The sequence below is a fragment of the Anoplopoma fimbria genome, chromosome 7, assembly GCF_027596085.1.
Source record: "Anoplopoma fimbria isolate UVic2021 breed Golden Eagle Sablefish chromosome 7, Afim_UVic_2022, whole genome shotgun sequence".
NCBI lineage: Eukaryota > Metazoa > Chordata > Actinopteri > Perciformes > Anoplopomatidae > Anoplopoma > Anoplopoma fimbria.
In genome coordinates this window covers 14,760,474-14,774,417 of record NC_072455.1, presented here as the reverse complement: position 1 = coordinate 14,774,417, position 13,944 = coordinate 14,760,474, and the positions used below count along the sequence as shown (strand labels likewise).

The window sequence follows — 13,944 nt, the reverse complement described above, 5'->3', positions numbered from 1 at the left end:
GATGTCAGCAGCGAGTGTTGTTGTGTGTTTTGTGTTTGTGTGTGTGTGTGTGTGCCATGATCGTAATGTTCCTTCGGTGTTGATATATTTGATACCAGCATGAAAAATGAAAGGCCAATATGAGCGCTGTCATGTCAAATATAAATAACCAAAGATAGCTATAAATATTGTAACGGTGAGTTTAGTTTTACGTGTGTGTTTGTTAGAGACAGCATGAATATAACATGCAGTGGGAAGGATTTAGACGACTTTATACTGGGGCCGGATTTCAACCATTCGCAAATCTTTCAGCGTCGCCATGGAAATACTCTGCCAATCGTGTTGTAATCATTCCTGTAATCCTCTTCCATTGGAATTCAAGTGCAGGCAGCCTTCTTAACACACACACACACACACACACACACACACACACACACACACACACACACACACACACACACACACACACACACACACACACACACACACACACACACACACACTTGTACAAATGCTGCATTTGATCCTTTTACATCTTGCATTGTGTCTTTCTTTGAGGTGTGTGCAGAATGCATGTCACTGCCCTTTTATTTGAAATGTGTGTGCATGAGTGCATAACCATGTGTCAAATACATGCCTGTGTGTGTGTGTGTGTGTTTGTGTTTGTGTGTAAATGTGTGTCCTTGACCAGCTGCAAAGGGCAGAGGAAATGAGGCGGAACTCAATCTGGTCCACACCTGTCTGTCTCTCTCTCTGGAGGGAGGAGCCTCGGGCCTCAAACACACACACACATGCACGTATGCACGCACACACGCACCTTCATAAATGCACTGTTCACATTCTGTATGAGCAGATAGATTATGCATGCAGCAGCCAGTTAAGGAGCTTGGATCTATTAATGTATGCACTGAGACAGTCTTATATCTGTGTACGCTTCATGAGAGGGGAAGGAAAGAGAGAGAGCTATGAGCAATGATCTGTGTTTGTGTTTGTGCTGCATGATGGGGTGAGAGAGACGGGGGAAGATAATGAGTGACACACAATAAGTATAGAGAAAGAGAGGATGACAGAGACAGGAAAGAGAGGGAGACTCCTTTAGCAGAAAGCAGACAGGAGCGAAGTAGAGGGAGGGAAGATGAAGAGATCGGGGATGACAGTGTGAGCCACACAAGGACAGAGGGAGAAGGGGGAGGGAGAGAGAGAGAGAGAGAGAGAGAGAGAGAGAGAGAGAGAGAGAGAGAGAGATTGCACTGGTATGGGAGGATGGAGGGTGGGGGGTTACTTCGGGACGCCAGAACCCAGTGACATGACACAGATGCACTGTGCTACTGTGCAGAGAGCGGGGGGAGGCGGGTTTAGAGAGACGGAGGAAGAGGAGAGGAGGGGGATGGGTCGGTGTGTGAGAGCTCACTGCTCTGCTTGCACACCATCCTTATGGTAGGCTCATGTTAAAAGAGCTGCATGTAACTCAAATTCGTTATTTAAGAACATAATTATTATAATTACTGTCAACCTGGTGCAGAACACAGCTTCTGGTCTTTTAACAAATTCAAGAAGATGAGATCATATAACGGCAGATCCTAAGGAAGGTTCTAAATGCCAGTTTAAGATTGAGGCTAAGACACTCAAGTAAGGGACTTGGCTTTTGGAGGCAGGGACCCTCAGCTCTGAAACTTGAAATCTTTGAGGCTCAGCAACACGTTTTAAACCTTCCCTGTACCTCATGGGCTGCATCGCTGATGGATTTTAAGATCAAGCTCCCTCCTCCTGTTTTAGTTTCATCATTTTATAGTTTTAGAGAACAGATTCTGCTGCCTGATTTGTAAGAACGACATTGAATAGCAGGACATGAAGTTAGGACCTGTTCAATTCCTGTTATCGCACATGCTGCATGTCAAGAGTTTTGCTATATATTCACTGATTCGACCACTGTAGGGAAACCCTGTCGGTCTGATTAATACTGTGGTTGTTTTTTTTACTATTTTTTCTTTAAACTCTGCGGCCAACTCTTTCTACTTCTTGTGCCATGTTGAGTGTGTTACAGACATGTTATTCGCTTATTGAGACATGAGACTGTCATGTTAAATTGCCATCAGATTAACATAAAGGGGTGCATGCCTGAAGAGACCCTTTTCGACCAAGGACTAGGAACCTTTTGAGGAACTCATTAAGTTTTGATTGCAGGGACCAGGGTCTAAATTAAGGTGCAAGGACATTTTACCCCCCCCCCCCCCCCCCCCCAAAAGGGTGTGGTTGAGGGAAGTACTTTCTGAAAGTACAGGAACTATGGACCGCTTCATTCATAAACAAGAAAGTACTTGAAAATTGAATTATGACCATTTTAGGTCGAAATGTAGAAGAGAGGGGAAAAAAGGTTAATTTCTGATTATTTTCACGGCTGTTTCGTTCTAAAGCACAAATGAATAACTACCATACACTCAACGGATGATTTACTGTGGAGACAGAAGCTCTTGGTTTCATTTCCGCCTCTGGATTTTAATCATTACATCCAACGTGCTTCAGTAAATACTATGCAGAAGTGAATGTCGTAGCAGTGAGACAAACCTAAGGTTTATTTTCGGATGTATGTTGCACATTGAAGTGCTGGATGCAGAGTGTGTTTACCCCTCCGTCCACCAGCAGCCCTCCTCAGTCTCCAGGTCTTTATACCGCTATGGAAACAACAATGGGCTGAAGGAACCTTTCAGTTACTTTAAAATTGTCCATGGACTAAAATACTGGGAACTTATTGGTGGCAAAAAAGCTAAAGAAAAAAATAACCATCAACACATTTATCCTCTTCTGTGGAGCTTCAGTATCAGCTGAACAGGGAGAGACAGAAGAAACAACATCCATCAACATCCTTATGACACAAAACAACCGGGTGTATAAGACATGTAGTCTTAACAATAGTAATGGAAAATGTGTGACATAAAGCTGCCAATCCTCCTCATCTCAATGGTTATAGAAAGTATACTATATGATGTTTAGAAATGCTAGGTGCAACAATTTTAAAGGGAAACAGATTTAGATTGTAGCATATAGAAAATGATGTATGCCATCTGTCTGCTTGATAACACACACACACACACACACACACAGAATCTCATTTCCACGTTGCATGCAGAGGACCTTACAGCAGAAGAATGTGTTTCCACCCACACACAGCATCAGTTGTATTTCTTTACACTACAGAATGTCAAACATTAGCATACATATATATGCATGCAGGCGGGCTATCAGTCTGCCAACATATAACAGCAGAGCCCTCCATCCATCCTTCCCTCCCTTCACCCTCTCCCCCATTCATCTCATCCCCTGCTTTCCTCCATCTCTCCCTTCACACCTGCCAGGCCTCACAGCAAGGTCACACACCTCAATTACCCTGTGCGTGCATGCACACACACACACACACACACACACACACACACACACACACACACACACACACACACACACACACAGACACACACACAGACACAGACAGACATGCACACACATGCACAAAGAGCGAGTGTGATAGGGAGGGAAGATAAGAAAGGAGGGGGTGAGAGCAGATTTCACGCTACCCTGAGCACTGGCTAGCATGCACCAGTGTTTCTGACATTTTATTTATGATGTGCAGTGTTCAGTGCCGGCCCTCTCCTCTCTGCTTTATCTGCCACTATGAGTCTCTGGTTCAGGCGACCATAAGCATTACTCTTTGATAAATATCTATTTAGCCGACCATATGAGTAGTAACAAATTATCGCACCTGCACAATTTCTGTGTTAAAACAAACACATGGGAATGCTGCTTCTTCCATCACTTATTTATACCCCAGCCAATAGTGACAATGGCTTACCATTTCAAGAGGTTATACGTTTTCTTTTTTAGAGGGAATTCATTTTTAAGTTTCATGTTCAGGATGCAATATTCACAGAAAATGTCATCACAATTGAAAAAAAAAAAAATCTCGCCTGAAGCATAGTAAAGCGAGCAGGAGCTAAGACACTTAATAATCACAACGTTTCTAATAGTCTGGATATCAGGCTGCAACATTGACACTAATGTGCCTCACAAAAACACATCGTGAATAGCAATGTGTCTAATAGCCATATTAATGTACTAGTGGTGAATGTGATCCTCCTATTAGGGGCTTTTTGTATCTGCAGGCAGACTGCTGTTCACCCATGCAGCCACGGGAGGCAACCAGCTGTGTTTACACTGAGGGCTGATACAGCCGCCATATGGCAAGAGAGTACAAGACACTACCACACACACACACACACACACACACACACACACACACACACACACACACACACACACACACACACACACACACACACACACACACACACACACACACACACACACACACACACACACACAGCCCTTGGAAACTGCAAACATAGTGCATGCTCTGCCCAGCGTTCAAACTTTGAATAAAAGACTGATGAGTTGGTCTGAGCCTAAAACTTTGTGAGGGAATATTTTGAAGCAATGGGAGGGTGGAGGACTCCAGTTTGGGCTGTAACACTCATTAGAACCACAACTCTGCTCCAATATATTAAAACCACCTACACATGTCGGCCTACGGCCAACAGCTGATGCGTGTAGGAGTTTTAATGTCTTAGCCGTCTCTTATAAAAGGATTCTTAACTCTCAAAGCCACTTGAACTTTTCTTTGTTTGATGCCTCGAGAGCATATTTAGGGCCAAAGTTTTCATGTTTCTGTCGGATAAAGATAGATGGAAAAGACAACTGATTACACATTGTTGACCATCAGACAGAGAGGAGACTGAGTACACACACTGTGAAACTTGTAATTCAATTCATCAGTGATAGGCTGACTCTCCCACTGGATTTTGGTCCTGTGACCTTCTCCATCACCCTGCCCCACCCAAACCAAGTACAATCTGCATGTACCACAACCTATCAGTGCAGTATAGACAGCTTCAAGAGTGATCTGACACTAGTCCAACAAAGGAAACAGAGAAAATCAATCACATCACCTACACTGACCCCTTGCCCCCCCAAACACACACACCCATCTACTTCTCCCTTCTCTGATCTTGAAATCAAAGCCATCTGATCACAGTGTGTGTGTGTGTGTGTGTGTGTGTGTGTGTGTGTGTGTGTGTGTGTGTGTGTGTGTGTGTGTGAGAGAAAGAGAGGGAGATATGCAAAAAAGCCAAAAGAGTTGAGGTTTTGAACAGATGTATTTCCAGGTTTTGAGTGACACAAATTTACAAGTCTATGTTTAGGAGGAAGAAAGGGGGACAGGAAAAGGAGGAGGCAGAAAGAAGAGAAGGCTGTGAATGGATAGGGGGAGATATAGGAGGGAGGAGAGGCAGGGTGCAGACAGACAGAGGAGGGATGGAGGGCTCAACTCCTCGAGACAGATTGTGTTACCAGTCTGGGGGCAAGCAAAACACACACACACACACACACACACACACACACACACACACACACACACACACACACACACACACACACACACACACACACACACACACACACACACACACACACACACACACACACACACACACACACACACAGCCTTCCAGACACACTCATGCAGAGACACAGATATCCTCTTAAAGACAGACACAGCTTTGATTTCTCACACTCTATTTTATACACACACCTGTTATTTCTACAAATGCATGACTGTCACAATTGCACATATGAAATTATGTCTACACGTTTACATTAAAGAATCTGCTGAAACACAATCAAAAAGGAAGCACGCAAATGACATTAGACAGAAAATGAGACTGGTAATAGAGTAGCAAATTATAAGAGTCAACTGGATTTTACCAAAATAAATTAACTCCTGTGAGGCTCAGCTGTGACTTGTGACTCATGTATTGAGAAGAAGTGGAGCGAGACACATTGTGGGACCCACATGCACTCACACAAAAGCACAGTTATCATGTGTGTTACACAAGTGAGAGGGGTCAGGGTTCAGCGTGGAACTGGGTTAAAGAAACAGGCGATGTAACACACGGGAGAGAAAGCAAGGGCAGGAAAAAGAGAGAAGAAAGGAGAGAAGATGAAAAAAAACAACCAAGGTATTAAGTTGGGTAGAACAGGGAGTAGAAGAAGAAAGGACACAGGGGTCAGAGGCTGTTGTTGTTTTGCATGTGACGGTTTTGAACAGATGTGTACTAACCCGAGTACTGGAGTCAGATGTAGAGTTTAACTTGTGTGGATTGCTGTTTTACCCATATAGCCTATTGTTAGTCAAACATTTGTTAAGATGAAATATAATTCATTACTTGTTAACTTATATAATTAAATAAAAATGCAAACACATGATTTCACTTCCTCATATGCGCAGCCATGGAGTAAATAAACATTATCACCTAAAGCGAGTTAAACCAGTGAGACTGCTGAGACCAGGCAGAACTGAATACTGTGTTTAAGTATTGCATCATGATCAACAGAAGTCAAACACATACCTGAGAGCTACCTGACAGACAGCGTGAAAGAGGATTGCAGACACACACACACACACACACACACACACACACACACACACACACACACACACACACACACACACACACACACACACACACACACACACACACACACACACTCAAGTGCAAAACCTAACCTGTATCTACTTTTAAATGTGGTCCAAGGCATACACACTCAGCCTCACGCACAAACTCAGATGCAGACACATAGATGCAACTTCACATGCACAAACAATGACAAGCTGGGCAGGGCCACGTTACTGTATGAGAAGCACCACGGATAAACAAATAAAGAGAAAACGAAAAGGAGAGCAGCATAAGAGCAGAAGCCTTCAAAGAGCCTGCACATTTGTTCCTCACAAAATTACAGAGTGCAGTAAATACACAGAGAATGGGCCAATTGTCATGCGTTTGTGTGTGTTTATGGGAATCTCTGTTTGTTCACTTATAGTATACGTTCTATTTTATGTGGTTCACATTTTAAGCATTCAGCAGCTGCTCCTACCCAGAGTGCAACTGTAGGACAAGCTTCAATGCATTATAAGCCGCTAACAACGAATCTAAGCAGTACAACATAAACAATCACTGTTGGGGAAATAAAGACGCGCTTGGTGCAGAAATACTAGCAAACATGGAATGTCTGGTAAAAGTTCATTCTAAAAATCAACACTTTTTTAATTATGTTTAAATGTCTAAATCATGAGCTATAAAGAACTCTGCATCCTTCATTACAGAGCGAGCACACTTTAACAGTCCACAACCCTTCACACACATTATGCAAGAGACACTATACACATACATAGAGCTCAACCGTTGACCTTTGTCAAGGTGTGATAAAAATCAGCCATGCAGACCTGTGCATGCAGACACACACCCACACACACACACCTGGTTCAGTCAGTCACAAACTCCTTGTTAGAGAGGCCAATACAAAACACCTATATAATAGTCACACAATCTGTGTGTTCAGGTGTGTGTGTGTGTGTGTGTGTGTGTGTGTGTGTGTGTGTATGTTATAGATTTTGTCTTCACTCAGCCTGCCAATCCCCTGTCTATCCCCAGTAGTAGTGACACGGCCCTCTCCTGACTGAGACAACTGGAAGCCATTACCTTAAATCAACAAACCGCAGCTCGTCTCCATCACACAAAGACGCCATGTGCACACTCAGCATACTACCTCTGCCAATGGCCCTGTATGTGTGGGTGTGTTTGTGTGTGTGTTTGTGTGTGTGCATTAAAAATGTCTCAGCAGGGCTATTTCTCTCTCAATCTCCCAGATACCTCTTCAGCTCCACTCCTTTTCTTTACTCTGGTGCATATCTCTGACATCAGATCACATCCAGACCAACTTAAAAAATGATGGTCAGGTAAAGTCTAGCTGCTCTAAGCGACTTTGGGGTTGTGCGTTTTGACGATTACTAATTGTGAACAATTAAAATGTCTCCATGGTCTGTCTTTACAGAGAGCTTGTTAGCATTTTGCTACAGTGCACATGCACATTCTATCAGTTAACGTTCTATAGCTCCAGTGTTTACTCTCCAAACATTAGCGCAGCACTGCTGCTAAGTATTAGCGCCGCTGCTATTCAAAAAATATTAATTAATTTGGCATGGAGTGAACACACCAGTCATAATTGTGTTTGCTCCTTCTGTTCTTCACCACTGTTGTGGAGGAGGGAAATAACAGGAGTAACAGGTGAACCAAATTTAAAAGTAAAATGTTTTCTTTTTAAATAAGTGCTGTGCAGTGGATCATTAGGTTTGTGATAAATATTTATTAAAAACCTTTTTTGGCTGAAAAAATAAAAGTCATCAGATCCACGTATTGGGCTATATGGCAAAAATATGTGGTAGTGCCATATAGTCCACCTTGTGGATCTGACCTTCCACCAGACTGCCCAGCCTCTCTGTCTCTGTCTTTCATCATGTCTCAATCGCTTTCTTTGTCTTACTTTCTGCTAATTATATACAGCTACCTACACAGGCTAGTTTCCATGGTCAATGGATATTAGCTCCAAGGCCAAAGCTAATCTTCTAGAGCCCTTTGACCCCGCATAATAGAATTAACCACCTAAGCCTTATCCCTCTGTGCCTTAACGAGCTGTGCTTTTGAATATTAAACTAGTGTAGTCACAGATAAAGCCTCAGAACAAACCATTTACAGCACTACTGTACTGTGTGTGTGTGTGTGTGTGTGTGTGTGTGTGTGTGTGTGTGTGTGTGTGTGTGTGTGTGTGTGTGTGTGTGTGTGTGTGTGTGTGTGTGTGTGTGCCTGCAGAAAAACATGCATAGCAACAGAATCTGGATCTTAAAGGAACTGGCACAAATTCTGGCAAGTATGCTCTCAACAGCTGACAGAATACTGTTAGCACTTGCAACAATGTATATACAGTATTTAATACAATTTTTTCAACACCAGGCCAGCTGGTACCACCCACTACCTATAAACAACCTCAATATTTGCTTCAAACACACTCTGTTGTAGTAGTAACTTGCAAATCTGAATATACATTTGCGTCTGAATTTTTACTCTCTGATGCCACATGATGCTGCACAACAGTCACTCAACTTTGAACCACTTTATTATTCTTTAACATATCCCGATCAACTCCTGCCATGATGCTGCATATATACATAAATAAAAGAAGCAGAACTGTTGTTTGCATGAATATGTCTCAAGCTATTCCTTGAACACAAGCTGTTATTAGCCCAGCTCAAGCCCGTCTTTCCACAGACACAACCCAGCCACGGCGCCAGCCAGCCAGCCTCCCCTCACCTCCACCCCTGAACCTCCGCTCCTGCCTGTCTGCTCCTCTCCTTCTCCTCCCCCTTTCCCTCTTGTTTTAAACACAAGGCAGCCCACCCCTCCCCCTCTCCTCTTCTCTCTCCCTTTTTTCTTCTGCAGGCAGCACACTCAATCACCCTCCCCCTCCTCCTCCCCCTGCCATCTCAGCCTCCATTCCAATGAATGCACAATCTCCCCCCTTCAGCCGAGGGGGGACTGCCCCGGGGTTGAGGAGGGGTAGAGAGGAGAGCAGCACACATGCACACACAAATTCAATCACAAAAACACCCCAATCCCCCCCCCCCCCCCACCTCCTCTCTATGTGTGTCTGTGTGTACGTGCACATCTGCAGAGGAACACAGGAGCATGGTGGGTGACAGACGGGGGTGGGATATTTGGGTGGCGTCCTAATGGCTCTCAGTGCAGGAAATGGCTTGTTGCTACACAGACAGCTCCAGAATCAACTGTTATCACGGGCCAAATCCCCATATTCTATCTGCATCTGCAAAACACACACGTTCACTCACAGCTGGGCTGGGCCAGGTCACCCCCCCCCCCCCCAATTAATGACTATGCAAAACTGTAGCCTACAGAGAAAAAAACAACAGCCACAATGGAAAGCAATGGAATCTGTCTCGCCACATTATAGATGCTATTACTTTGTGTCTTACTAAAAGCAAAAATCTTTTGTTTTATGCAACATCTTGTTGTATCAACCAATGTATTTTTTATGTTTCCTGCTGCTAAAAAAAGAATATTTCAACCAGTAAGTCAGGCTGCTACCGGAGAAAGCCTTCGAGATGAGGGGAAACACCTCAGGCATTTATTTAAATAAATTACTCATAAATGTTACTTCTTGCAAAATTATAGAGAAATATTGATGTATTCACATGCCCTACATGGAACACCACTACATATCAAATGCTTGGCATGACAAAGATATAAAAACATTCTTATTTCAGTTGGTTTAGTTTCTTCAACTTACAATACAAATTACATTTTAGAAAATGATTTCCCCTTGTATAATATAATGCAACTGCTTCTAAATTAGTTGTCCAGTTAATGTCTTCATTTATTATTATTATTTGTCTGTGTATTTAGCTGTACAGCACATTTTATTCAATAAGTTCAAAGCATAATGATGAGCTTCAAAACATAAAGAACTCTATCAAAAAGTAGCCCATCCTAGCATAATCAATTCTGCCATACCGTAATGAAATTTCATTATGCGATACCATATTCTCCTCTAAAACACCATTCTCAGTATTCCGTATGGGAACCAGCAGCACAGTATAAACGGATTAGCGCAGCATTAGCGCTGGCTGTGTCCTGTATAAAGAATATCCTAATCGGACAAGGTTATGTCAGGTAGTGAGCGAGCAGCTCTGATGTATTCCAGCCTACAGCAGGGGACCCTGGCTGAACCGGGCCTGGCACGCCATTGGATAATCGCAGTTGGGCAGGAAGTGGTGGATGAATAAAAAAAGAAAGAAAGGAAAGAGAAATGTCAGAGAGTATAGTGTGCTCTACTTCCGCTGGTAATGAACTAATGAAAAGAGAGAAAGGAGGAAATTCCCCGGGGGGAAATGAACGGTGGGGGCGGCAAATGGAATAGTAACAGTCATTTTGCCTTGTGTTGAAGTGTGCATGTGCGTGCCGGGCGCTCACGTGCGTGTGTGGCGGAGTACTGTAGAGATCAGTTTACAGTAGCACGCGTGAGGTGTCTTTCCAGTGAGCCCTTTATTCTAGGAATCTTTGTATTGGTTCAAACGGGGGGGCGCACAGATTTAATTAAGACAGGGACCGATACACACACACACACACACACACACACACACACACACACACACACACACACACACACACACACACACACACACACACACACACACACACACACACACACACACACACACACACACACACAATATTAGCTCCAGGCAGACGCCGGCACAAGTGTTGTGTTTCTCACACCCTTGAGCAGGGAGGAGCATGCACACACACACAACGCCGGCTCCTATTAGCTCTTTATACATCAGTAACACACACACAAACACACACACATTTACAAAACGGGTGCTGACCGCAGACCAGACTACTGACAAGAACAAGGTGAAAGACCCCAGACCACAACACACATGATGGGACAGCAAACACTTTGTAGTACAAAACTGTGTGTGTTTATGACTATGTGTAAGAAGCTAATGGGAGAGGGAACTGTGTGTGTGTGTGTGTGTGTGTGTGTGTGTGTGTGTGTGTGTGTGTGTGTGTGTGTGTGTGTGTGTGTGTGTGTGTGTGTGTGTGTGTGTGTGTGTGTGTGTGCACGCTGAAGAGATAAGCATTCACTGATTAATGCTTAGGCAGCAAAGTCACAAGACCCATGTTCAATACAGTGACCTCTCCATTTCCAGATGGAGAGATAAAAAGGAGAGATTGTGAAAAGAAGAGAAAAAGGAGACGAGGAGGAGGAGAAGAAAGAAAGAGAGAGACCTTTTGTGCAAACTAGCATTTACATCAGCAGAGATCGAGGAGTGAAGAGCGAGAAATGACATGCTAGTGTAGGGTGAAGGAGTGAGAAGGGATGACAGAAAGAAGACAAAGAGAGTAAAATGAACTACTTCTGTGTTTTGTTTTCCGCGCCGGTGAGCCAGCTGGCTGTGGAGCCATCAGGGGGGATTTAAATCGCCCGGCTCCGGCATGAACCGCTGGTTTTTAAACTAACACGTTGGGACCTTCAAGACTCCTTTCCTTTTGTTTCCCAGTACATGACAATCACCTTCATTTTGAATATTTGCTTTCCTGTAAAGCACTAGCAGACACTATATCATGAATAATGTGATAGGAGCTTTCTCTCTCTCTCTCTCTCCACCTTCAGCCTTCTTGTCAAATCTTTTACCAAAAAGAGACCCTGTGGTCGGTGCTTGTCTATTTTGGGGGCATCCTTCACATGCAAAAGTTTGGGAAGCCCTGTGACATAAACATTCAAGCCGGTCCACAAAGACACATACACACACAGCCCCAGCTGGAGCACACAAGCTCCCTTTGTGCTGCATTCCTCACGCCTTTTAGCCTTAGCTTCAGCCTTTAGCTTAGCTCCTCTCCATCTGCACACTCACACACACACACACACTCACACTCACACACACACTGCAACTTTCTCCTGCTTTTGTCTGCAGAGCGGTAGCGGTGAGAACAGCTGAGCACTCGTGGATAGGAAGCTTGTCTTACCGTGGCCGGGCTCAGGTTGAGCTCAAAGGCAGACACAGGGTCGGTTGCTGGAGTACAATCCCAAAGAGGTCTGTTGGTTAAAGCGGCAGCCAGCTCAGCAGATTCCCACTACCTTTCTTTTCCTTGCCTTTCCTGCTGCCTTGCCTTGCCTTGCCTTGCCTGCGCTCCCAGCTTTGTGTGTGTGCCTTGTATTTTCCCTTTAAATTGCACAGGCTGCCTCCCCCCACCTCCTCAGCACACACACACACACACACACACACACACACACACACACACACACACACACACAGAGCCAGCAGAGAAAACGCACACTGCTCTTGAATATGACACTGTTGTCAAAAGCATGCAGCTCTGTTGTTGTTTTTGTTGCTATACATTTTTTTTTTCTTATTCTATAGTCTGCAAGGGGAAAAAATAGAAAGAAAAAACAGACCAAAATAGAAATCCTTTGTCTATCTTCTTCTTCTATCCCTCTCTTAAAAATAAAATAAAAGTGACTCTGGTTTTAGATCCTCTTCTTCTCCTCCTCCTCTGTCTGTGCTTTTCTTCCTCACCCTCTCTCTATCTCTCTATATTCTGTCTAGCTTTTTTCCCCCCACTCAGTAGTCAAACAAAGAAAGGAAAGGAACAGAGCGAGCGCACACACACGCGCACAAACACACACACAGACATACACGACACACATTCGCTTGCTGCTTTCTCTCTCCCTCTCTCACATACACATGCAGAGGCTCGGAGCCCAACCCCCCCAGCCTGCCTCCCTTTTTTTTTTTCACTCCCTGCCTTTCTCTAAACAGCACCTCCCCCTTTCCACCCCGCCCCCATCCCTCCCTCAGCCTGATCTGGCCTCGTTCTCATTCGTCTACCACCCCTCCCTCTCCCTCTCTCTCTCTCTCTCTCCATCCTTCCCCTCCCTACCTCTGTGTGTCAAACAGATGGGATTGGGGAGCAGAAGGAGCCTCTGTGTTCACTCTGTACCTTGATTTCTCTTCTTCATTAGTGTGACGTAAGCCCGATGGTGACGTGCTGTGACCTACAGTACAAACGCTGATGATTTAAAAAACCTAAACAGATCGATACAAATGCAGATAACCTTCGATCGGGGTTGTAAAACTCTGCAGCGTGTGTTGCCAGCCAGATGTGAATTTATCGCACCAACATCTCCGTACCAACAGATGTGTGAAGCCATGCAGCGATAAGGGTCTAGCATAAAAAACTGCTCACATGTGGCTCGTCAGAACAATGGCTTCAAGGTACAGAATCCAGTTTTGGTACAACATGACCACTAGAAGATTTGGAAACTCTTTTCCTGCATTTACTGACTTCTGTCAGTCTGCGTTTAGTGTTCTGAATGGATTTACTACATCTACTTTCTGTTTCTAATTAAATGAATTCGATTAGGTGATTGCTTTACTGCCATTTCCTCTCTGTCAATTAAGTTTTGTGTGCTTTTTGTGTACATTCCATTATTATAACC

At 44.0% G+C, this 13,944-nt stretch overlaps 1 protein-coding gene across 2 annotated transcripts in view; it reads right to left on the bottom strand.

The window, feature by feature from the left end:
- The window catches only part of kdm6ba (lysine (K)-specific demethylase 6B, a), a 95,474-nt gene that overhangs the window by 37,160 nt on the left and 44,370 nt on the right, over positions 1-13,944 (bottom strand). Inside the window, exon 1 of one of the 2 annotated variants that reach the window (XM_054601272.1) lies at positions 12,468-12,627. The exons of the other annotated variant lie outside the window; for it this stretch is intronic. The gene's annotated coding sequence lies outside the window, so the exon portion shown is untranslated. Of the gene's footprint in view, positions 1-12,467; positions 12,628-13,944 lie in introns of those variants that run through there. 2 annotated transcript variants of the gene reach the window in all.